General features: G+C 37.1%; 1 protein-coding gene across 4 annotated transcripts in view; it reads right to left on the bottom strand.

Annotated features, from left to right (window-relative positions):
• The window catches only part of n4bp3 (NEDD4 binding protein 3), a 53,259-nt gene that overhangs the window by 24,988 nt on the left and 617 nt on the right, over positions 1–27,654 (bottom strand). Inside the window, exons 1-2 of one of the 4 annotated variants that reach the window (XM_057849341.1) lie at positions 10,627–10,701; positions 3,898–3,967 (exon numbers count right to left, since the gene is read on the bottom strand). The exons of 1 other annotated variant lie outside the window; for it this stretch is intronic. The gene's annotated coding sequence lies outside the window, so the exon portion shown is untranslated. Of the gene's footprint in view, positions 1–3,897; positions 3,968–6,484; positions 6,618–10,626; positions 10,703–27,654 lie in introns of those variants that run through there. 2 more of the 4 variants (XM_057849340.1, XM_057849342.1) reach the window with 2 other exon arrangements.

Here is a 27,654-nt window from a genome sequence, read left to right as displayed (position 1 = left end):
CACATACGGCATGACAGACAAATTGCCCTTTAGTAGTTGCAAAGGATTTCACAGTCCTTCTTTTCCTCAAGTCTTCTTTGAGTAGCCTAAGGGTTAGCTAACAATTAAAGGCTGCAAACTTCGTCAGACCTGGGCCACAGTTTGTTTGCACGCAACACGCTTCTCAGCCACACATAGATGATTGCTCTCTTGCATCTACGCCTGCAGTACACTTTAGTACGCTGCTGAAATACATGCTAACGCTACACAAAAGAACTGAGGCCTTTTATGTCTCAAGCAAGTTTTGGGCAAGTCAAGTCACTATAATTTTTGGACTATACGAGCCACCAACCAAACTTTTAAAAGCAGGCATGAAAATGGGTCAGGGGTTAAAAAGGTGAGAACGGTGTGGAGGACATATGTTCCAGCGTTTTGCCAAAATGTTTACATCGGCGAAGCGTCCTACTGTATATGAGGCAAATTTGACACCCAAAGTACTACTGTGTGCTCTAAACTTGTTTTGTTTAGATGCATACAGGCAGAACGTACTAAAAAATGCCTTAAGAAAGACTTAAATGTAGTTATATCAAATAAGGACGGTTTAAATACGCTACGTGACTAATGTGGTCAACTGCTTTAAAGCTACCACAAAAAAAACACATTGGTTAAAAGTATGGGAGGGTAACACATGCAAAAAGTATTTTTGAGGGAATGAAAAGATCATATAAAACTCAGTAAAAACAAAAATAGTGAGTACTCGCCGCTTTCAACTGATGTGCGCATGCGTGCGAATGTTTGCGCAACTGCGCTGAGCATTGTGTACAGCCATATTAGAAAGAAGCTTGCGTTTCTTCTTTTATATTACCGGTAAATACACAAACTTGACGCTAACTTAATGGGAGCTATTTTTTTCACTGGAGATTTGGCTAGCTCTGTCAGTGTTCGACGCAAGTTGCAACAAACGGCAGTAACTTTGTTATACAGCAAAATATGAAAAGGATTGAAACCGTTACTCGCCAAATCCAATATGCGGGCAAATGCATTCATCTGAAAAAAAAAATATTCGTCCAGCGAATGTGAATTTGTGCTTAGGGCAAGATCATCTGTCGCAATTAGCGATCTTTGACGCTATCCTTTTTTCCACTTCAAGCTTGTTTCTCACTTAGCGGTTGTGAGACTTAAAACCACGACGAAGTTGCTCTTCCAGCTAAGCCTAGGCTAACATTCGTGTTTGTAAGTTTTTAATTAGTTTGTACTTTGAATTTGAAAGGAAAATGTGTTTTGTTTTTGGCGAACTTTTTCATGGTGCTAATCAGTTGAAGCTACGAACACATGGAAAAATACCATTGTACAACGTTTTAAATGTATTCATTTTGTATATTTCAGTTACCACGATTTGAGAGCTCAATAAATTGAAGAAATGTACGCCTTGTGTTTTGTTTTTGGGTTCGCTGGAATAGCGTCACTGACACACATAGCAACAAATAGGGGAAGGGGTGAGCGCTGCCGCGCCTCTTTTGACTGCATTTTTGACACATGAAAAATAATAGCGAATCATGTACTGTACTACGGTGTGACAGATAATTTTAGTGGTTTTGAAACCGCAACATTTTCATACCATGGTAAACCGTGACACCGGAAACCGGCACATTCCTACTCCCGACCCCACCCCCCTTAAAAAGTTTCTCCTCAGATCTACACGATTCACGTAGGTCACCCTTTTTGACTTCAAAACGGCGAATTTCGCCAAAAGGTGAGAGATTTTCATGCCTGGAAAACAGTATTTATTCATATATTAGCTCAACTATAAGGTGCAGGGATATTAACACTTAAAGACTACTGTTGTTACGATACTAAATGTTTCACCCCAAAACTTCCATTTTCGATACTGCATAAATAAAAACCCAAAAATGAAGTGTTATTTTTTATCAACTAATTCAGTGCCATTGATAATGATAGACTTCCAATCACGTGGCTCTTAAAAATTGAATTATAAGTTTTTAACTGAGTTTCTCACGAGTAAACGTCCAATCCATTTGAAGTGGAAGGGTGGGAGCAAATGAACATTCCTCATTCAACATTCGTTCATTCGTCAGTGACGCCATGGAGTTAACAAGAAAAACGAAAAAATATTATATCCGTTTTCCGATTTTAGATTCTAAAACAGATATGGAATGAACGAATGACACACTGTTATTTTTTCTTGGAAAACAAGAAATTAAATAACAATTCGCTATCCGTTTTCAAATTTTGGACTCTAAACGAAAAATGAAGAAGAAGTCATTATCCGTTTTCCGATTCTAAAACATGGCTTGTTAAACATTAGCTTGTTCTGTCTAAGGCTAGGTTCATACTACAGGTCTTAATGCACAAATCCGATTTTTTTGTCATATCTGTTTTTTTGGTGTGCCCGTTCAGACTGCCTTTGTCCATTGAGACCTTTCAAGTACTACGCATGCGCACTAATTCGCAGTCCGACACGTGCTGAGCAAGACGACCCGCATGCGCAGAAGCATCAAAACAAATGACCACACATGCTGGCTGTCATCTGTCATTCCAGGGATATCATATTTTGCTTTTTAGAAAGAGGACACAAATAACAGACATAAATAATCCCAGTTTAGGCTTATATTCAAAGTATATGGATCGATAGCATGCACGCACTGTCCGTGCATGTCACACACACATACGGGCAGTTTGCCCCGACTCTCGGCCGTGTAAGCAATGTTGAAATATTGCTTATATGGAGCACACAGAAAACCGTTCATTCTCAGGCTTATCCTCAACCCATTTTTATTTTTTTTATGACTGTTGTCAAGTCCGACCCTTCCTAAAAACCCGTGTTCAAGGCAAGCTAGGCGCTAATAACGCACAGCTGCACCGCTACCGTAGTGTCTCTCTCGCTTTTTGATGACATAATTGCTGCATGAATTCCGATTTGAGAGACTGGACAGTACAGACCGCCGCGACAGTCTGGAAAAATGTGGCCCAGATCGGATTTGAACCACATACGAAAGTGACCCAGATCGGATTTGAAATGGTCCAGTTCTATGCGACTCGTCATATTCAGACCGTCAAGTTAATGCCTCACTCGAGTCGGAAAAACACGAAAAAATCGGATTGGGGCATTAAGACCTGTAGTATGAACGTAGCCTAAGTGTTCTCAGCAACCTGAGCAAATTTGAGTGGACTCACTCAATGAAGCATTTAATAAAGGCAAGTATATTTTCTGTTATTCTTGTTTTAAAATAATTTGGTGGGACAATAACATGTTAAAACTTATCATAATTACTACATTTGAGGTGCTTGAAAACCATTTATTGAAATATAAACATATATACATTAAAAAAAAAAAATATATATATATATATATATATATATATATATGCTTTGGGAAAAAAGGTAAAAACGTGTTATATATCTATTTCCACTGCTATTTATCTTTTTTTTTTTTTTTTAAAGAAAAGAAGAAAGAGAGACAGAACAAGCACAAACAACAACAAGAAATACATTGAACGCTTAGACTAACTATGAATATGTTGGTGCTATTGTTAGCTAGTTTTATTTCCGGTTGACACCATGTGGGAGACCTGATAACCAATGAAAGCGGGGAGGGGGAGAGGTCTAAGCGATATGTGATTGGAAGGGGTGGAGTGTACACAAATCAGCCATGTGTCTAGAAACCAGGATTTGTGTGAATCCCTTGTGAGTGTGAGTATGTTGGCATACTATTCTATGCTGTCTCATCGCTAATCCTGACACCGAGCCAGTGCAGCCCATCCCTCCTCCCGCAGCCCGGCAAAGGGGCCATTGTCATCTCCCAGGGATCTAGGGTAGTCCCCCGGGCCACCGCGCCCCCGTTCCACTGCTAAATCTGAATAAATACATTGAAAAACACAAAACAAAACAAAAAAATACCTTTTTTTCCCCCCGGTATTGGATCGGAACCATCGGCAGATTCTCAAAATCAGGTGACTCGGACACTAACCTGTAAAAATATGCGATTGGGAAATCCCTATTGATTAACATCAAGACTAGTGCAAAACCTAATTTAACCCATGACAATAAATTTCTGATGACTCTGATAACTGACAATCAATATTTCTGCAATCCACTATCTTATCCATTCCGGATATGTTTGATTATCAATACGTTTGACGACACTATTTAATACATACAGCTCATTGGCATGTAAAAATCCACAAATGAACCACACTGGACAATAAACTGCAGGCTTCGGAGGTAAATTGTAGCTCTTTATATTCCGAAAAGTATGCTGCATTAAAGCAGTCTTTCCAGGTCATATTTTGATATAAGCAGTCAATTTATTAAAAGTGACACCTAAAACTGCTTCATTTCAAGTCAACTCTCCAGGAGATATCTTCTCCTGACACCTTCATCCTTTTGAAAAAAAAAGTGTTGCAAAACTGAATAAATAAATAAATAAAAACCAACAGGCACAATCTGGCTAGTATATGAGGTCTTTTTAGGTACTCTTGGAGGCTAGCATGATGTGATGGTAATCATTTATTAATACCCAAAATATACCAAATATATATATATTTTTTCAAACTGAGGCAGAATTTTCAGGATCATTTTGTAATTTAAAGATAATTCTAGTACAACACAATTCACATTGCACCTGTCTGATAGGACTACTGTGTCGAGCAATACCACAAAGCAGGCTACTCACCAAAATACTTGAAAATGTAGGATTTAAAAAGCTTAAAAGGCTCAATAGATTAGCCGAGTTTTAATCTACATTATCCTACACTGATTATTCCCTAGTCTCCCTAGTCTGATTTTGATGTTAGTCGCCCATCCTCCAGCTAAAATGGCTTTTCCCTCTCAGTATCTTACTGCATATTGACCTCTGCTGACTGTGCAATATTATTTACAATTGAATTACCAGCTACGGTTGTCATGTGGGGTTCTCCGAGGTTACTGTTGGTTAAACTGGTGCTTCTGCAATGAGCCATATTGATCTGTAGCTGACCAATGTTACGTAATACTGTTGTATGATGGTCCCTGAGGGGACAGTGTAGGCAGAACATGTAATAGCGCTCTTATTTATGGAAATATTCAATGACGTTTGGTGCAATTTGAACAAAATGTTAAACATACAGCAATGTCTTTCTTTGTGGGCGCGCATTGAACCCAGCCCACATGTGGAGTAAAGTAATCAGCGTAGGTGGGGGAAAACAAAGTGCATTTCCCCATCTATCCACTTTGGGTGAGATACAAGTTGCACCCTGGACTGGCGAGGCAGGTATGCTAACAAATGAACCATTGAAGTCAGAAAGCAAACTTGCCCACCTACTATATTTGAATACAAATGTTGTATGATCTGGAATTTAAACATCAAGATGATAATTCCTGATTAACTACACTCACAGATTGTGTATGCGTGTATGGAGGGGGGTTAGTCACTGTTGTTCTAAAATGGTATTTTTTGGTTTATTTGGATCCATGTTAGTGTCATTAATCAAGTATTAACAACACTGTGTAATGGTAAACGTTTGGCAACAATTACTTACAGAGTAAATACCTAAGTACAAAAATGCCTTTAAAAGTAAACCACTCCTAACATATATACTGCAAAAACACACCTGTTTAAAATTTGTCAAATTCCCTTGTTTTTAGTGTAAATCTATTGGAAATTACTGGTAGTGAAATTTTCTGCCATCGCTTCAAGTATATTTCACTAACTTAGATGTCTTGAAATACAAAAAAATAGCTATCTGAAAATGAGCTTAACAGCCATATTTTAAGCAATAAATTATTATACTTCATCCTAAAAAACTTGATTGTCAGAAATGTTCTGTATTCATGAATAGGTATGGTTCAAAACATTATTTGAAAGGCGACAGTGCAGAATTCGACAAAACTGTTTCGATTGCCCACATTTGGAGCCAAAATCAAGTATATAATTATCGGATTACATTATCGGTTGAAACTTTTTAAATCTGGATTATCTGTGTAACGTCATAATTGCCATCATCGGCAGATAATCATCGTCGGTAACCGATATTGTCATGCATCTTTACTTTATAAGATATTTTTAAAACATTTGTGATAATATGTCGACTGACAACTAGCTGAATGACACCTCTTTTATATCTTGAGTAGGTCTGTATCACTTTCACCGGCACTAATTAACTTTGAGGAAGGTGGCAGGATCCTTGCCACACACAAAAAACTACAAATGTACTGACTGCTTTACGACATACGTCACTTCCGCTTTTCCCCATTCATTGAAAAGACGGAAGTCAATGCCGATGCTTTTGTGCGAATTCTGCAAAGATGGCAGAGCAACAAAAGAGACAAAAAGTTTGTCTGAGGAGGTAAAAAAGGCATGCTACTAGGATATACAGAATAAACATCGGCTTTCACTTGCTGGCGTGACGCGCTGACGAGTTCGGGTGGGCTGGGCGGCTTAGCCACACTAAGCCACATGGTTGCTAACCGTCTTATGCTATTGTTTTGCCACAACTAGATTCATTACCTTATTACAATTTATCCTTTACACAGCTGCTGGAAACAGAAATGTTGTTAAATCCATCTGCAGGCGACCGGGAGATTGATTTTTGATTGATTGATGATTGTATGACACTGTACGGGTGTGCGCTGGTCCTCATGGGAAACGCAGCGCTGATCCTTATGGGAAACGCAGTTTTTCTTAAGGCAAAACACTCCCGCTTTTGTCCACCGGCATCGCTAAAATCGACCAAAACTGAAGAGTTAGTAAGTGTTTCTTCAATGCAAAAAGAACAAAGAAACCACATTTAAAAAGATAACTAAACAGTATGGTTGTGCTGTCGTACATGCACACAACAATGTGTCGTGTCACGTTGTATAAATATACATATGTACATATTTGCTTTAACCAGGTGGTTATACAGTATAATAAGATACACTGAGTAATAAGATGAAAAATGCTGTGACATTAAATTGAAGAAAAATGACATTTTTTACTCGGGATGTGCTTATCAGTGGACCCCATCCTGGGTACTGTTCATGTTAACAAGCAGCATTTCCGAGGGAAGAATGTGAACCTAGAGCGTGAAATGAGGAATGAAATGTACATTCTTAACATTTCTCCCTGGCTAATTATTAATACTCCTTCCTACAAACCAAACTTTGCTACTCTAACTAAAGTGGATAGTTTTGCTGTGTGTTAAGTAAGTTAAGAACGGTCAAAAAGACAGCAAAAACCACTGAGAGTGAGAAACCAATCATAGGTAACAAGAGCCATGTAATTACTAGACATTTTAACCTGATAATCATAGTGTTTTGGTGATAATAATACAAACAAAATGGGAGCGCGAGCTTCTTATTAAATTCATCAGAGATTGGGGAGAGCTTTCCTTCTCTTTTGTGAAGCTTCTTTGTTTCCCAAAGCGGTTAACGTAGGAGTTACCCTTTGTAATTCCGGCATCATAAATTGTATGCGGTTCCCATACCAGAACCAGGTCCTCTCAATTTACAGTCACGGATGGTGAGTCAGTCAGTACTTTAAAGTGCTAAGCAATGTTTTTGACTGCTTTAGGCTCATTATTATCAGCCTACATATAACAAACGCATGCTGGTCATCAGCACTTTTTTTTGCTGCTTGTGCTACTAAGAAACAGCAATGTAGGAACAGGTTCCTCACACTGTTTCTAAAAACAACAGTAGACGAGACTGCACTATTATGGAAAACATAATGGCCCTTTAAAGGGCACTCATTTAACTCATTGATTGCAAGTGATGGCGCCAGAAATCCAATATACAGTGCCCTCCATAATTATTGACACCCCTGAAAAAGATGTGATTTTTAGCTTCTAATATATATATTTTTAATTCAAATAATATGGGACCTTAACGGAAAAAAAGAGAAAAATCCAACCTTCAATACAAGTGCGTTCATTCAGTGGGAAAAAAATCCCACATAAAGAAAAAATTATTTGACATCAAATAATGTGTGTCACAATTATTAGCACCCCTGGTGTTAATACTTTGTACAACCCCCTTTTGCCAACAAAACAAGGTCTGGGGACTCAATCTTGCTCAAGCTCAATCTTGGTCTCACACAAAAATACACACGGTCCCAGGCTTCAACTTGGACCGTGTGCTTTGGTCAGATGAGACCAAGATTGAGCTTTTTGGCAACAAACACTCTAAGTGGGTCTGGCGTGCCACGAAAGATGCGCATACTGAAAAGCACCTCATACCCACTGTGAAGTATGGGGGTGGGTGATGCTGTGGGGCTTCCAAAGGCCCTGGGAACCTTGTTAGGGTGCATGGCATTATGAATGCTTTGAAATACCAGGACATTTTAAATCAAAATTGGTTGCCCTCTGCCCGAAAGCCGAAGAAGGGTTGTCACTGGGTCTTCCAGCAAGACAATGACCCTAAGCATATGGCCAAATCTACACAGACATGGTTCACCAGACACAAAATCAAGCTCCTCCCATGGCCATCTCAGTCCCCAGACCTTGTTTTGTTGGCAAAAGGGGGTTGTACAAAGTATTAACACCAGGGGTGCTAATAATTGTGACACACATTATTTGATGTCAAATAATTTTTTCTTTATGTGGGATTTTTTTCCCCACTGAATGAATGCACTTGTACTGAAGGTTGGATTTTTCTCTTTTTTTTCCATTAAGGTCCCATATTATTTGAATTAAAAAATATATATTACAAGCTAAAAAAACACATCTTTTTCAGGGGTGCCAATAATTATGGAGGGCACTGTATTTTTAATGGGAAGGCTGGCAACAATCATTCACTGCCAAGAGCTCCCGGTCAAAATGGATTAGACGTCTGGCGCCGTCAATGGCATTGAAAGATGAACATTCAGTCCTTCCCAGTTCAAACGAATTGGACAGCTATTGGTGTCAGTGATAGGCAATGAGTTAAATACTATGGATTGAAATGGGCTTTGCCCCAGAAAATTAGCTAAGCCTGTTTTTATTTATTTATTTTTTTATCGGAATTATGGGGGTGGGTGGTGAAGTAAATAAATATTAGAAATAAAAACATTATGTTGACAGAAATTATGACTATTGTTCATTCATTCAAAATATTGTACGTTTTATCGAATAGAATAGAATAGAAAGCCTTTATTGTTATTGTACAGAGTACAACGAGATTTAAAGCTTTGTCTTAACATGCACCACATAATTCTTTTGTAGCACTATTTTAACTTGACAGGAGGACAAAGTAAAGCATAGGTGAAACCAAGTAAAATAATAATAAACACAAAATAAAATATACTTTTGCATTTTATGTGGGGCCATAACTAGAGTGTATTTCGGTTTTATTCATTTTAAATTTTATTTTAAATTAACAGTTTCTTCATTTGAAATGAAATTTCCTGAGACAGTCAGGAAATTAGAATATTGTGTATTCTAATTTCCTGAGACAGTCCTGTATATATACACAGGACTGTCTCAAAAAATTAGAATATTGTGTATTCTAATTTTCTGAGACAGTCCAGTATGTATTCTATAAAAATGATTGATAATTTTAGTCCTGCTGTTTATAAATGTGGACACATGACCAAAAAAGTCTTAATGAGGTTAAATCGTATTTGAAATATCAAAAATATTCACTCGCCCTGAAAAAAAAACTTTCACATCTTTGAAATTCCAAGGACAATTTATTTAGAAACTAGGGCTGTCAAAATTATCGCTTTAACGGGCCTTGATTATTTTTTTTAATTAATCACGTTAAAATATTTGACGCATTTAATGCACATGCCCTGCTCAAACAGGTTAAAATGACAGCACAGTGTAATGTCTACTTGTGTTTTTTTGTGTTTTGTCGCCCACTGTTGGCGCTTGGGTATGACTGATTTTATGGGTTTCAGCACCCATGAGCATTGTGTTATTATTGAGATCAACAATGGCGAGCTACTAGTTTATTTTTTGATAGAAATTTTTACAAGTTGCATTAAAACCAAAACATTAAGAGGGGTTTTAATATAAAATTTCTAGAACTTGTAGTAACATTTATCTTTTAAGAACTACAAGTCTTTCTATCCATGGATCGCTTTAACAGAAGGTTAATAATGTTAATGCCATCTTGTTGATTTACTGTTATAATAAACAAATACAGTACTTATGTACCGTGTTGAATGTATATATCCGTGTTGTGTCTTATCTTTCCATTCCAACAATAATTTGCAGAAAAATGTGGCATATTTTATAGATGGCTTGAATTGCGATTAATACGATTAATTATTTATTAAGCTGTAATTAACTCGATTAAAATTTTTAATCGTTTGACAGACCTAATCAAAACACACTCAAAATAATACATATAATACCAGTATATGTCTGACAATACATGTCTTCATCTAAGCAACATGTGGTTTTACTTTGGGCATAATTAGCAATCACATGGTAATTACCTCAGTATGACATAATCTGCCTGCAAGAGATGACTTCAAAAGTCAAAGTTTACTCATTCTAATTCAATTGTACTACAAACAAGCATTCTTCGTGGCAAATTAGGCATGTCGCACTGCGACTTCTCACAGTGCTCATCTCACTGGCATGTCAAGTGTTTCCATGAGGTAAAGTAAAAGAAAATATTCAGACTTTGAACCAAATAGCAACAAGAAGAAATTGGATCATTGCACAATACAAAACGTAATTTTACCTGTATGTCCATTTGAATCTCTGACTAAAGCCACGCTATGTTTCTCGTACTGATAACCAAGTCTGGGGACTTCTTGTTTGTCAGTCTGATGGGAAGGTAGGAGGAAACTGCATACTATAGTCCTAACCCACAGGTGTCAAATTCGCAGCCTGAGGGCCAGAACTGGTCCGCCGCTTCATTTTGTGTGGCCCCTAAAAGTAACTCAAGCTAAAATAATTTAGTAATAACAATTTAGTAATAATAATTTTCTTTAGTCCTTCACAAAAAATTGAGGATTGCAGAAATAAAAATATGTACTTTATATTTACTTTTTCGCAAACTGAACACAAACACTGAAAAAAAAAAAAGATAACGTTTACCTTTATTTTTTTCCCCGCATTTTTAAAATTGTTTCCAACTCATGTCATTGACGCCCAAAGAAGAAGCAGAGAACCAGTGAAAATTAGCTGTTCTTACATTAACCACACAGTAATTTTGTCAAACTGCCACTTACAGCGCTGGAACTAAAGAAACATTTCAACAAGCTTTTTTTCCCCATTGTTTTATTCTGTTCATGTTGTTTGCCTTGTTACTTTATTTTAACTGTAAACCGTCTTTGAGCATATGTAAAAGCACTCTACAAATAAAACGTATTACAGTGGTACCTCTACATACAATTCGTTCTAGGACCCAATGTTGGAAGTCGAAATGGTCGTATGTCGTATTATTTTCCCTTAAGAATACATTATAATTCGATTAATTCGTTCCATAGCCCAAAAACCTATGCTAAATACAGGGGTTAAGTTAGCTATGAACACATTAAAACTTTAGCTGTATATGATGGCGATAGACCAATCCATTTTGACTGAGAGGGGCTAGCAACAATCAAACAATATTGCTAATAATAATAATACAGTACAATACCTCAACATACGAACACCTCGCATTCGACGTAAAATCTCATTCGTCTTTTGTCTTGATATATGACGACATGCTCGAAATATGACGATTTATAACAGCGGCGTAGTTATTGTTTTCCCACAGGAAACCGTAACCCTTTCGTTGTGAGAGAAATCAACATGGGTTCCAAGAAGGTTAGTGCAGGTGAGGAAAAAAAGGAAAAAGGTGAAGCTTACCACTGAAATGAAGATGGAAATGATAGAAAAATATGAGCGTGGTGTGCGCATCCGTGAATTGCCTCGACAATACGGCCGTAGAATGTCTAAGATCTCGACAGTCCTCTGACCTCCGTTTGCTAGTCTTTATAAGTTAAGGTGACAATTATTATTGTGGTAACATCGCCAATGAAATCGCAAGCTTTGTTAGGTTATTAATCATTTATTTCAGAACTTGTGCAACACAACACGGCTATTGTCTGCCGCAGTTGACGCCAAAAACAAAACATTAAAAGAGAAAGTAAAATGTCTACCGTACCTATCTCACTGTTACGTCAGTAGTGCTGCAACGGTTAATCAATTAACTCGAGTAATTCGATTAGAAAACAGATTCGAATGAAGTTTTGCTGCTTCGAGTAATCGTTTAATTAGAGTAGTGTTGTAATGGTTTGTCTTGAAAGTGTTTGTATTTAGTTTTATTGATTTAGGGAGAAAAACTGCCCTCTGGAAACAGTGAATATGACATAACTCATTTCGCATCCTGCTGCTCCCTGTTACGACCAACATAAGATACGTTTTTGTTTGAGTTAATGTTTTTTTAATGCATTCGTAATTTAGTTTATAGGTATATTTGGCCATTTTTTGTGGGAATACGTGTTTGAACCATTTGTTAAGAGCACTGCAAAAAAAAATGTTAGCATTTTATAGCATTTAAGCTAGCATACTTTTGCTATGTAAGTTAGCCAATTGGTCTTTTGTTGTACTTAGATCCTCATTTATTTATTTGTTTTTTTTATACCGTTTGAGGCTTAGCTCAGGTATTTTAATTTTTTATGTTCCTCATCTGATTACTCGATTATTCGAACTAACAAGTTCATCGATAAATCGACTACTAAAATAATCGATAGCTGCAGCCCTACAAGTCAGCCACACGGTGCGTTCAGGTACAGGACGCAAAACTCATCTGCCACATTGGAACCCGATTCATTACATTATTACAGGAATTATTATTATTATTATACTGTATTACTCCGATTTGTATTTATAATTTATTTGTTTTGCTATGTGTAATTACCATTAGTAATAGTATCAGCAGCATTTATTAAGGATTTAGTGTAGGTTTTTGGCTGTGGAACGAATTAATGGAATCATAATGTATTCTTATGGGAAAATCCTGCTCGACATATGACCATTTTCACTTACAAACCGGGTCCTGGAACGAATTAACTTCGTATGTAGAAGTACCACTGTAAATATATCTATTTTAGGGCTGTCAAACGATTAAAAATTTTAATCGAGTTCATCACAGCTTAAAAATTAATTAATCCTACTTAATCGCAATTCAAACCATCTATAAAATATGCCATATTTTTCTGTAAATTATTGTAGGAATGGAAAGATAAGACACAAGATGGATATATACATTCAACATACTGTACATAAGTACTGTATTTGTTTATTATAACAATAACTCAACAAGATGGCATTAACATTAACATTCTGTTAAAGCGATCCATGGATAAAAAGACTTGTAGTTCTTAAAGGATAAATGTTAGCACAAGTTATAGAAATTTTGTATTAAAACCCCTCTTAATGTTTTCCTTTTAATTTGTAAAATTTTCAATCAAAAAATAAACTAGTAGCTCGCCATTGTTGATGTCAATAATTACACAATGCTCATGGAGCTTAAACCCATAAAATCAGTCACACCCAAGTGCCAGCAGAGGGCGACAAAACACACACAAGTAACAAGTGGACATGACACTGCGCTGTCATTTAAATCTGTTTGAGCGGGGCAAGTGCGATAATTGTGTCAAATATTTTAACGTGATTAATTAAAAAAATTAATTACCGCCTGATAACTCGATAATTTTGACAGCCCTAATCTATTTATATACAGGGGTGAAAGTGGGCCAGAACGGTCAGGAACGCAGTTCCGGTATAAGATTCAGGGCCAGAACGCAGTTCCGGCATAAGATTCAGGGCCGGAACGCTGTTCCGGTACACGATGCTTTGATTCTGAAAATATGACGGCAACTGTCAAAGCGCTCTGTAAAAAAAAAAAAAGTGCTAAGCTGCCACACATGCATTTAATCTCCAAGAAGAAAACAATCTACCAACATCAGATTTACATACACAAGTGTTAACAATAAGCATGATAAAGTGCTTGTGTAGCATAATCCGTTTCCACCAGTATTTATTAGGGCTGCAGCTATCGAATATTTTAGTAGTCGATTAATCGATGGACTAGTTAGTTCGAATAATCGAGTAATCGGATAAGGAACATGTAAAATTAAAATACCATAGCTGAACCCCAAACGGTATAAGTTTATTTTAAAAAACGAGGATCTATGTAAAACAAAAGAACAATTGGCTAACTTACATAGAAAAAGTCCGCTAGCTTAAATGCTACAAAATACTAAAGTTTTTTTTTTTGCAATGCTCTAAACAAATGGTTCAGACACATATTCCCACAAAAAATGGCAAAATATGCCTATAAACTAAATTACGATTTACGAATGCATTAAAAAATATTAGCTCAAACAAAAACTTAACTTACGTTGGTCTTAACAGGGAGCGGTTAGATTCAGCCATGTGAAAAGAGGCAGACCAGAGGGCAGTGTATCCAGCCTAATCAATAAAACTAAATGCAACAATTTCGAAATAAACCATTCAAACCCTAATTTAACTAAACGAATACTCGAGTCAACAAAATTTAATTCGAATATTTTTTTCTAATCGAATACTCGAGTTAATCGATTAATCGTTGCAGCACTAGTATTTATTATTTATTTTATCCCACGGACGGCATGGAGGTTTCCCCAGCTGCTGCAGTTATCTGAGCCTGACGATGATGAGTCACGTGAATGTGCGAATGCACGCAGCAAAGCAAAACGCCTGGACTCATTTATCCGTTCAATTGACTGACATACTGACATGTGATCAGCAGAGATGGTTAGCTCTGATTGGTTCAAATGTGCATGTTTTCTGGAACAACAAGAACAAAAAAAAGGTTGAATTGATGCGACAAAAACGGACAATGCATCATAAAATGGATCAAATCTTTAAGAGCAACGAAGGAGTTGAGGAGGCTTATTTATCATATTTAGTTTTATTTGCTCTGATGGAGAGGTTCAGGACATATATTTTTCTTATATTTGTTCATTTATGTTAGGCTACTTATTCATTTCCTTATGATTTAAAAAAGTCTATGTTTGCGGAATCTTCAAAATATATTCAATTTCACTTTGCATAGTATAAGTCATTTGTACTTATTTTTCTGAATGTATGTTACTTATATCTTTATGTATAAAAAAACAAAAAGTAAAGTTTTACATTATCTTCAATTTTAATGTACCTCCTATGTTCTTAAGTAGTTATAATTGAGATTTGGCATTTAGTATGTGAGGAAATGAGAGAAAATAAAAATTAGGAGATGGAGGTTCGGGTTATTGCTGTTTTTGTTAACTTTTATTTTGCAAATCATTGAAAAAATACAATTTTGAATGAAAATCAGTTTTTGTATGTGTTATAGAAATAACTGTGCTAAAACAGTTTTCTTTGCATTTAAGTAGTTTAAGTGGTTTGACACCCCCCCCCCCCCCCCCCAAATATAAAAAAGCTCCGTGGCGACATTCACGTCGGGGAGTTCCGGCAAGAAATTCTAGGCACTTTCACCCCTGCTTATATATATATAGGGCAATATGGCAAAAAAGTAACTTGGACTCAGACTCGAGTGCAAAAATATGCGACCGGGACATCCCTATGTCCAAGCGATGAATCACCTATACAGAATTTAAGTTGTACGTGCAAGTTGTACAGATTCAAGTCTTTTTCTACCTCAACACTAAATTAACTCATAGCTTTTGTACACTGAGTGGTACTTTCCAGTTCTCCACCTGCTCATCTCTTTGTTCACGAGCTTTAGGGGCCCGCGTGGTCGGACTTGTTCTGCCTGTTCTCCCGCAGACAAAAGACATGCCTGCATGTGGATCCGCTTCGGAGGCGGACAGTCCAGAGCCAACATTGACAAACGCACAGCCTCATTGGACTAACAAAACCAACGCAACATGTGTGTTTGCTCTCTAATGAAGGATCTGACTAGGACTGAAAGACTGACACAAGAGGCATGAGGGGAAAATACAAGTGCTGAGCCGAGCCTGAACAATAATCCATTGTCAGATGGGCTACTTGACGAGTTCTCCATCGTATCATCTTACATGAATTAAACTAGAGGGAAGAAAAGAGAGGACATTGTTCTCTAAATTTGCAAGAAATTACTAATGCATTTCTCTGCTTTATATCAACTTCTTAAAGATGGCACCAATGGGTGGGCATGCTGGAATTTTATTTAATAAAGCACCACACCACGACTGGCAAGCTATAAAAGGCATTCCTGGACTTGACTGTGCTGTTGTACTGTATAGTGTCTTGTAGGTTCATAAAAGCAAATAATACATGAAAAGACCCCTGGAATGGTAGGCTGAACCCCTATCATTACCTTTGAGCCCCACAGGCTCCAAAGATTAACATCTATCTGACCGACTATCAGCCTGACACAAGAATGTATGCAGCGTACCATAAATGGAGAAACTAAAAACTATGTTGGTGCCGGCTTACAGATTCTGTACCTGTTGGACTTTTCAACCTGATGAGAGGACTGTCTGGACTAGCCTCATTTCCTCTGCCCAAGCTCCCCAGGACAATAACATTACAGGAGGACAGGCTGTCTGGCATTTAGGAAATAACATTAGCCTCGGTCGGGAACAAACTAGAGTTAAGCTGTTTTGTCAGTCCACTATCACAATAAGATAAAACGTGGCGAAGGTCAGAGTGATATAAACATGTTGTGTTATTTAAAATAGGATGTGAGTAACACTGAGCAAACTGAGTGTGTGGTAGTACACTAATAAAAAAAATATATGGTAAAATACCAGTAGCTGTAATTGCCAGAATGTTACAATTAAAATAACGAGAGATTAATAAAATGCATGTGAATATAGTATAGAGCTACTGTATCATGGTATTGCAATTACAGCTCTAAAATGTGTTACTTTGAGATGTCTGGGTTCAAAAAACAATTTTTTTCCCATTGAACAGGATTTTTATTTTTCAAAACATATGAGCAAATTGGAACATAAGTATAATGTTAAGTTAAAATAAAGATAAAAAATAAATTTAAAAAAAACATGTTATAAATACAATTAAAATAAATGCAGTCCTTAGGGCAAGCCTAAATCCACAGCCACAGCTCAACATTTTTAACATTAGAACAAAAAAAATTGAATTATTTTCCATAAAAAGCAGGAGTGTATGACTTGTATCATGTTTACATCATACACACACTCTCTTTCTCGACACAGACAGTTGCCAGAGAGAAAAAAACCACCAAATTTTACCACCACTAGACACACTAAACACCCTGGAGTTAACGCTCTCAGCTGTTGGGAAACGTTCATGGCAGTGTTTACTGTTCTTTAATTTTGTATGAATGTGAAATCATATTGGAGGTATTACCTCCTTGACAGTCAACCTCCGCAAACATGTTTTACATGTCGGTTGGCCCTCCTCTAACCCGAGGCCGTCTGTAGCATTTCTGTAGCCAAAGGATTCCCGTACGAGCAATTTCGTTTTCTTCGATGGGGGGAAAAAGGTTCAGGAGTTTCACCTCCTCCAGTCATCGTCATCGTGTAGCACAACTGTAACTGACTCACTGACACTGAGCAACAGCTGCAAGCGAGGGATTTCTCCATGCAATTTTGGCACATAAAAAAAACAGCTAATACCAAAGAAAAGTTTTGCAGCTTTGAAACCTTGACGTTTTCATACCACGGTATACCTTGAAACAGATAATCGGCACATGCCTAGTGGTGACATCACATGGTTACGCTCCCGTACTTCCAGAGTATGACTCTAGCGACATAAAGATGTCTTCTGTTCAACCCTTTCAATTTGTACCCGAGAGGAACATTAATGAGCATGACAGGACTGTCGATATTTCACAAAACGAGCAGCAAATGCAAAATGAACAGGAAAGACGGGATGAGACGTGACGAGAGTAGGAAAAAAACTGTGTTCTGCCGAAATGTGCTACATCGGCGAAACGTCCTTCAAGAGGCAAATTTGACACCCAAAGTACTACCGTGCGCTTTCAGGTTGTTTTGTTTAGATGCATACAGACAGAACATACTAAAGATGCCTTAAGAAAATACTTAATCGTAGTAATATCAAATAAGGGTGGTTTTAGTATGCTACGTGACTAATGTGGTCAACAGTTCAGCAATCTGCTTTAAAGCTACCACAAGAAAACACTAAGCTTAAAAGTATGAAAGGAAAACATAAGCAAAAACTATTTTGCAGCAATGAAAAGGTGATAAAAGACTCAATAAAAACAGAAATAGTAAGTACTGTATTCGCCGCTTTTAACCGAATAGCGAATAGAGACGTGCGAAATTTCCGATTCTTAGATTATTCGCGATTCAGCCGTGGAAGATTCGAGAACGATTCACAAATATCCAAATTCCGATTATTGAATTATACCAGGTAAAGCGGAAGTAAAACACAGTCAGCGTGGTCTTTGGGACGCAATGAGGAACGGACCGAGAGTAAATATCATGTTCAACTCATGCCGCTAGATAAAAAAAAAACAATCATACCTGACTGCGGTTGACAGCCGTTACAAACAATGCCCAGTTGCTAGCTGCTACAAACATACGGCTACAGTAGATATCATATATATGTAGAACTAGATACAAAATGACAGACGATGTCGGTGTTAGAACATGTATTATTCAACAGAGATGCGAAAAAACAGACTTTCCGGCGTAAGTAAACAGCCGCCATCGTAAAGCAGTAGACCTCTCTAGAAGGCTCTGTTGTAGCGAACCTAATTAACTTTTTATCTAAAATACTCCTAAATCGGCAGAATCTTGTCTTGAATCGATCTTTAAATGATGAAATAGTGTTAAAACTTTGACAAAAGTAGACAGAAGGGAAATTATGGAATAACGGGAGCAATTTTAACAACTGTAACAGTTGATTCACAACATTAAATTAATTGAATGTAGTTTAAAGCTGCTGATACAGAATGGGGACTGAGGTTTTTAATTTACTATTATTTTTGTATATCTGTTTACTGTTATATGTTAACTTGATACTGAAATAGTAGTTTGGTTTAGCCTGAGAGGATTTTTGAACAATTTTGGAACTAATGTAGAAAACATTTAAAACAAAAACAAAAAAACAAAAAAAAAGGAGGGGGGTGCATCAATAATCGTTTTATAAACCAATCGGAGCCTCTGAATCGTAATCGTAATCGAATCGTTAGGTGCCCAAAGATTCCCAGCTCTAATAGCGAATGTGTTGGACATCTCGCTACATAGAAGGAATTGCGTCGAGTGACAGTGACAATCACCCTGAGTGTCCATAAAACATGGCGCCCTGTGTAGGTCAAAACATGTACTAAATATTATAGATTTTTAAATCAATGGCAATATTTTATGTGTTTCTAATAACATATTTTAGTAAAAGAGATCAATTGTGGCTAAACAGAGCCTACAAGTCTTTAAGTCCAAGGTTCCCTTTAAACATAAGGTGGAGAGATTTGCTGTACTTCCCTAACATATAGACTGACATCCATTTTATCCTCGACTGTGTTCAACATGAGAGGCTGTACCATACACAAGAATAGAATGTATACATCCTACCATTTACTAAAGGCATTCAATGTGCCACTAAAAACACTAATCACAAAGATAAATAGAAACGCAAGACCTAAAGCTGACCTCCACCAGCAAGTACCTGCTGCAGGTTTCAGATAAATCCGTCCTGAAACCATTCGGTGCAATTTGACGTACTAGACTAAACGTGTTCACTAAGGTGTCACATTTGTCTTGCTTCTATTTTTCCTCAAACAATACACTTGGTGACCATCGCCCCTAATGAGGCACGTGAATGCAGGCACACCTCTAATGGAGATAAAGTAGATCAATAAGAAAGCTGAAGACGATAAGGCTGCATTGAGGTAAACGCACTGTGGCTTACTTTGGTTAATGACACCAAAAACAATAAGACAATAGCCCCTGCATTAGGCGCTGTCAAAGTTTGTTCAAGTTGGTGACATTTGGGGACAAAGGGCACAGTGAGGGGTCTGTCTGTCCTTCTGCATTTGCAGACCTTTCCCCCACACTGAAGGTCAGTGGGTCATGCCTATGCTCATACACTTTTGTTTCAATTGTTTGCTCTATAATGTCTTCATATCTGCTTCAACGTCCACCTAAATAGTTTTGGATGGGTGGAAATGAACATTTGGGTCGCCTCAGTGCGCCAAACCAACACATGAAGTATCCAGCCAAGACACTAAGGCTTAAGGGTGTTCCAAAATATCGATTATTAGATGCATCGCGATTCGACACGTGACGATTCATTTACGATTCAAAAATGTTCAAAAATGATGATTTTCCCAAATAACTTTATGACAGCCGCTCGTAGTAAAAAGAAATTCAAGAGACGTCTGCTGCCTGGACATCTTTAACAGACGCACGCACAATGTTGGATGTGAAGAGAATGCCACCGGCCGCTAGGGGGCAGTAACTTCCTGTAAGAATGTTATTCCTACTAATAGGGGGAGAGTGAGTAGTTGGGAAGAGAGATACTGTAGTTTGTTGCTCCTTGTCTTTAAGTTGTCCAGCAGTAGGTTCAAGTCGTGTTAATTGGAAAAAGTCCTTAGTGTTTTGCCAGGTCCCGTGTCTGTCTATCAGAGGTGAGTACAAAAACCCTTTTGTACTGTTTAGCTTTTATTTTTGTTGTTTTTGAGATGTTACGAGTTAGCGCCGAGGACTATGCTAATTAGCGACTTCGAATCCAGATGCAGAATGTTTAAAACCAGGATTAAGTACAGCGCTAACACTACAAACATGTAAAATAGTACAGAAATCTGTGAAAACAAAGTATATTGGTTAAAAGAAGTCTTATTTCTAAAGACACTTTGTTTGTTTCCAGAAAATGTGGAATTCATTCCACCAGTGTAAATTTTATTGTATAGTTTAGAGAAATAAGTACTGCCTTTGAAACAGGTAAGGTTTTTGCACCTTCTTGTTGTATAGCCATGTTGAAAAATAACTACTCTCTTTAAAATGGTTAATGTTTTGGCACTTTCTTGTAAAAAAAAAAAAAAAAAAAAAAAAAAAAACTCTCTGTCACTCCAAGAGATAACACTGTGAAAACAAAGTATATTGGTTAAAAGAAGTCTTATTGTAAAGACACTTTGTTTGTGTCCAGAAAATGTGGAATTCATTCCACCCGTTTAAATTTCATTGTCGTGTCGAGAGAAATAAGTACTCCCTTTAAAATGGTTAATGTTTTTGCACTTTCCTGTAAAAAATAAATAAATAAACAAGCAGCTTAAAGGCAGCTTTTTGTTGTATGGGCATGTTTCTATCGTTCCTGTTGAATCATTAGGTTATGTTAAATAAATAATGGACATAAATTTGTTTGGGCACTTTATTAATTAGTAATGTATTATGCATCGATAATCGTGATAATCATGATAACCTCGATCATTGTCATCGTTTAATAATCGAATCGTAGCACCCCGAATGGTAATCGAATCGAATCGTGGGGTGCCCAAGATAGCACACCACTACTAAGGCTAGGTTCATACAAGGGCTGCAGCTATCGAATATTTTAGTAATCGAGTAATCGACTGAAAATTCTATCGATTAATCGAGTAATCGGAAAAAACATTTTTTTTTTTTTTTTTTAAGGTAAAGAGCAATTATAAATATACATGAGAAAAAAAGACATTTAATCCAATATTGAACCATTTTCAGTCAATAAATGTTTTTATTTCCAATGTACATTGTTGAAAACAACCAACAATTGCATCTCAGATGTGACTAGAAAAAAAATTCACTACTTTTACTCCAAAAACTTAAAATCTTATTAAAAAAAAAAAAAAAAAAGATATTTCTTACCTAAAAATGTAATTATGCTTGATAACACACATCACTTGAAAACTATGTGTTTTTCCCACGTGTTTCAATTGAATTTCCTTTTGTGTCAAGGTATTTTTAAGTTCTAGTTAAGTTTTAAGTTAGTCTAAACTATAAGTACTGATAGGATTTTGAGTTTTTGCAGTGTTCAAAATAAATGTATAATACCTGCTGTACTGGATCACATTAGGGACCAGTGCTACTTGGTGTTTTATTCAGCAATGAATACTGAGCTAAAACTGACAGTTAGCTTTATTATGTTTTAATTTTACACCCTCATCACTCTACAGCGCTGTGTTATTACAGATTAAATAAAGCCTGTAGGTAAGACACGTTAGCCACGCATCGACAGTAGTCATAATCAATAGAAACCTAACCCTCCGAAGGGCTAACGTTACGTGATCGAGTGACAGTAACGTTATATTTATTAGCGCTGAGAAGTCTACTGCTTAAAGATGGCGGTTGTTTACTAACGCTGCCCAGACGCGGCCGAGTCTGTCATTTCACATCTAGTCCTAAATGCATGCGATATCTATGAGACGCATCGGACACTACCTGCTACCACACTAGCACCATGCGGGCGTAGTTTTTAGCAACGTCGGCGTAGTTTGTAGTGGCTGTCAGCTGCAGTAAGTTTTTTTTATTTTTTTTATTGCTTCTTCCTCTACGCACGTGACGTCAGCGCGTTGTCCTGCATTAATAGTAGTCTGAGCAAAACGTGATGCTTAGAGCTAGAAAAATTAAACGATTCCTCGAGGGGAATAAAATTACTCAGATAAATTTTTAAACTCGAGTTACTTGAGTTGCATGAGTATTCGTTTCAGCTCTAGTTCATACCGCAGGTCTTCATGCACAAATCCAATTTTTTTTCGTGTTCTTCCGAGGCACTAACTTGACGGTCTGTACGTGACAAGTCGCATAGAAGCGGACCATTTCAAATCCAATCTGGTTCACTTTCGTATGTGGTTTAAATCCGATCTGGCCCACATTTTCCAGAATGTGGCGGCGGTTTGAACTGTCAAGCCTCCTAAATCGGAACTCATTCAGTAATTACGTCAGCAAAGAACGAGAGCAGCAGGCAGGACGGAGGCGATGTAACTGTGCATTAGCATTAGCGCCTAGCTTGAACTCGGCTTTTACGCAGGAGGCGGGCTTGACCACAGTCATAAAAAATTTAAAATGAAGAAAAGGATAAGCCTGATAATGCTAGATTTTCTTTCTGTGCGCCAAATGAGCAATATTTCAGTCTTGCTTACATGGTCGGGGCAAACTGACGCACACACGAAAAGCTTGTGTGCGTGCGTGTATGCGTTCTATCACTCCATATAAACTTTGAATATGAGACTAAACGTTGATTATTAATGTCTGTTATTTGTGTCCTCTTTTGGGAAATCAAATTATGATCACCATGGAATGACATACAGCCAGCATGAGTTGTTATTTGTTTTGATGCTTTTGCGGGCCAGTTTTCTCGGTGCGTGTCGCACTGCTAATTAGTGCGCATGTGTAATACTTGAACGGGCTCATTGGACAAAGGCAGTCTGAACTGGCACGCCAAAAAAAACCCAGATACGACAAAAAATTGGAATTGTGCATTAAGACCTGCAGTATGAACCTTGCCTAAATAGCACTTGACGTTAGCAAAACGTTATTGCATATATGTTGCAGATTGTGTTGTGTTTCACTTACCTGAAAAATCAACGTAAAGTCCCTGTCGTTTGAACTCTTCATTCTGGACAGGAAACTAGCTAAATTGTCAACATCCTTCTTCAGGTATAAGGAACCTACTGCTATTTGAGGATAATGATTAACTTAGGTGCGCTCTACTAGTAAATAACTCAAGCTGCAAATGAAAAAAAAGCGCTCTGCTATTTATGACGGATTACTTCAGCTTTTAGTTACAACTAAAACCGTCATTAACCAGCCATTCAGAAATTAGGTTAAGTACTCCCATTGTGTCTTTTTTAAATCAAACCAGCAGGTAGTCCAAAAAAGGATGGGTGCAGTCAAGGAGTGAAAAGCTTTACATTCAGAGACAGTCTATGAGATGAGGATAAACTGAAGATTAAGGACTAACGTTGAGAAAGAGGTGAAAGGAGCGGAAGAGCCAAGTAGAGAAAGGAACGGAAGGTGGGGACTGGACCAAAGAAAGAAGGGCCGATTAGTCTTTTTGATTTGCTGACTAGCTTAAGGGGGAATCTCGGTGGCTCAACACAGTGCCATTAGACCATCTGCTGGACTCTTAAGTATGCATGACTTATCTGACGTGTACTTGATTGCTACCAGGCAATTTAAAAAATGGGTAAAACATGCACGGCCAATTCATTTAGCTACATCTGCGTATTCCTATGCAAAATCAACATATCGCCTTGTAAGATTTTTCTCGACAAAACAAATGGTTAGTAAACATGTAACGTCGGCAGGATAGTGTTATATCAGCTGCTGGTGTTCAAAACAGCAACAGACATACACATGCGAGCCCTTGGGACATTTAACAGCTGAATGAAGACGTAGCATCAGCTGTCTTGTACGAAAAGGATGGACAAATGGTCAGTCCTAGCGGTGTGAGATAAGAAAGCTTAAAATTATAAGTACTTAAAGGGACTTCAGACTTAAAGACTGGCTCTGATAAGGCAAAATTGTTCTCTTTTACGAAAATATGTTATTAGAAACACATAACATTTTGCCATTGATTTAAAAATCGAAAATATTTAGTACATGTTTTGACCTACGGAGGGCTCCATGTTTTATGAACGCTCGAGGTAATGACGTAGATTGTCACTGTCACTCGACGAATACCACGGGGTTACTGCAATTCCTTCTACGCAGTGAGATGTCCAACACATGCACTCATCGGTTAAAAGCGGCCAATACTTACTATTTTTGTTTTTATTGAGTCTTTTATTACCTTTTCATTTCCTCAAAATAATTTTTGCGTGTGTTTCCCTCTCATACTTTTAAACATTGTGCTTCCTTGTGATAGCTTTAAAGCATATTGTTGATCTGTTGACCATATTAGTCATGTAGCATATTTAAACCACTCTTATTTGATATTACTAGATTTAAGTATTTTCTTAAGGCATCAGTCGTATGTTCTGTCTATATGCATCTAAACTAAACAAGCTAAAAGCACGCGGTAATTTTTTATTTTTTGAAAAAAATGTTTATACTGTTCGTGATTAAATGCGATTTTTATGTGTAATTCTATTTCTTGGTTCGATTGTCTTTGTTTTACGTTCTATTGATTTAATGTGATTTTTATGATCTTCATATGATGTAAAGCACTTTGAATTGCCTTGTGTTGAATTGTGCTATATAAATAAATTTGCCTTGCCTTGCCTAGTACTTTGGGTGTCAAGTTCACCTCTTGCAGGACGTTTTGGCGGTGTAGCACATTTTGGCAGAACACCGTTTTTTTTCTCCTAAACTCATCCTGTTTTTCCTGTTCATTTTGATTTTACTGTTTGTTTTGTGAAATATCGACAGTGCTGTCATACTCATTAATGTTTCTCTCAGGTTCAAATTGAAAGGGTTGAACACATAACATGTTTTTGTCGCTCGAGTCATACTCTGGAAGCCCGGCAGCGTAACCATGTGACGTCACCGCCCTGCTACTAGCTAAACTAATTTTACAAATTGTATATAAACAAAAACATCAAGAGGGGTTACAATATGAAATTATTTTGCCTCATAATAAGGTTTATCTTTTAGGAACTACAAGTCTTTCTATCCGTGGATCCCTTTACAACGTGTACTGTAAATGAACTTCGCTTCAAAAGACAACATTTTAACAATTATTAAATATTTGCCCATACAGTCAAAATGGATTGGATGTCAAGCAGCGTCAAGACTAGCGCATTACATAACCGAATGGCCACTGCAGTCACTGAATTAACTGAGCAGTATGAAGAATTCAACTCCAAATCCCCACAGGAAAAGCCAAAGTTGCAGTAAAAGTACCTATTACCCACTCTTGACTAAACCATACATTATCCCAAACAGCATCTATTGTCGAGCTGATCCTTCATTTGCGTCAGCCACCTCACTCAAAAGACCCTTCCTGCTTTGCTTCAAGAGCCCTCCCGGTCAGAGGTCACCTGTGGCCTCTGGTTTCCACGACGACAGCGTGGCAGTCCCCAACATTGAGTTCCCCACCCCACCTCCAACACACACAACAAGCACCCAAGAGTGACAAAAACCTTCTCCCTCCCAAACGCCATCAAAAGAAACCCAAATGTGTGAAAACTCTACTCATTGACATTGACAGCAAACACCTTTCAACACATAGGCATGAGCCAGTATAATATTCTGACAGTATGATAACCTTCAGAAAAAATATCAGTTTCACGGTATCACGGTATTGCAATTACAGCTCTAAAATGTGTTACTTTCAGATAACTTTTTTAGTTTTTCCATTGAACAGGATTTTTATTTTTTCAAAAAATATTAGCAAATTGGAACATAAGTATAATGTTAAGTAAAAATATTTTGAAATATTCTAAATAAAATTAAATTTGAATTATTTTCCATAAAAAGCACGTGTGTATGACTTGTATCATGTTTACATCATACACACACATTCTCAACACAGTTGCCAGAGAGAAAAAAAACACCACGTTTTACCACTGCTAGACACACTAAACACGCTGGAGTTAACTCTCGTAGCTTGTCTGAAACGTTAATGACAGTGTTTCCTAACATTTAATTTTGTATAAATGCAAAATGATATTGGAAGTATTGCCTCCTCGGCAGCCACCCTATGCAAACATGTTTTACATGTCGGTTGGCCCTCCTCTTCTAAGCCGCATACGTCTGTAACTTTTCTGTAGCCGGCGTATTCCCATACAAGTTCCGGAGTTTCACCTCCTCCAGCCATCGTCTAGCACAGCTGACTCACTGACACTGAGAAACAACCGGTGGGGGAGGGTTGAGCCTTGCAGCTGCCAGCGAGGGATTTCTCCCTGCATTTTTAGGACATAAAGAATAGCTAATACCTTAAGGACGGTATGAAGGAAAATTTTTGTGGTATTGAAACCTTGACATTTTCATACCACGGTAAACCTTGAAACCAGTAATGGACATATGTCTACATTACACTTAGTCATTCCCAATTATACATGGTCACTTGTTCAAAATATGACTACAAATAAGTATATTTTTTCATAAACAGTAAGTGGTAGTCAGAACTCAGAACAATTAAATGCTCTTCATGACCACTCTGTGACATTTATTGTTTGGCGGTCCGCTAAGATTGTTCAAATGTAAAATATGAGTCATATAAGCACAATAGCTGCTTATTAACCTTTGATAGGGCAAGTGACTTTTTTTTTTGTAATTTAGAAAAAGCAAACTTAATTCCATTGATACCCAGTGTCCCCAAATATGGACATCAGATTTTGGGTCATGTAGACCAAAATATTAACATTTCTGTGGTCTAAATGATTCAAAATGTCATGTCCACACAAGGTCGCAATTACAGTATAATTATAATCTTTTTCATTAAAAATTGTTTTTCATCTTTTTATTTTTTTTAATTTTGTTTAATTCATAGCATTTAACTCATTACTTGCCATGACAATGATGCTTGTCAGGGGTGGGCAATTGGGCCCAAAAAGGTATCACAATTTTATTTTTCAAATCGTATGTTTTTGCTCTTTTTTGTTTTATATATATATATATATATATATATATATATATATATATATATATATATATATATATATATATATATATATATATATATATAGTTTTTTTTTTTATTTGTAGTTTTAGAGAAAATGCTTTGACAAAATAAAAAATTTGAGAGTATTTAAACATTTTATTTCGTTATGAAGTAATTGTTCTGAGTCTCCAAAAAGACAAATCGAGACAATTTTCATTAGCGTGTGAATAGCGTCTCTGATTATATATTAGCATTAAGCTAGTGGGTGTTAAAATACGAA

This window comes from Corythoichthys intestinalis, chromosome 11, assembly GCF_030265065.1.
Source record: "Corythoichthys intestinalis isolate RoL2023-P3 chromosome 11, ASM3026506v1, whole genome shotgun sequence".
Classification (NCBI taxonomy): domain Eukaryota; kingdom Metazoa; phylum Chordata; class Actinopteri; order Syngnathiformes; family Syngnathidae; genus Corythoichthys; species Corythoichthys intestinalis.
The sequence above is the reverse complement of the archived record's forward strand: the minus strand, read 5'-3'. Positions and strand labels throughout refer to the sequence as shown.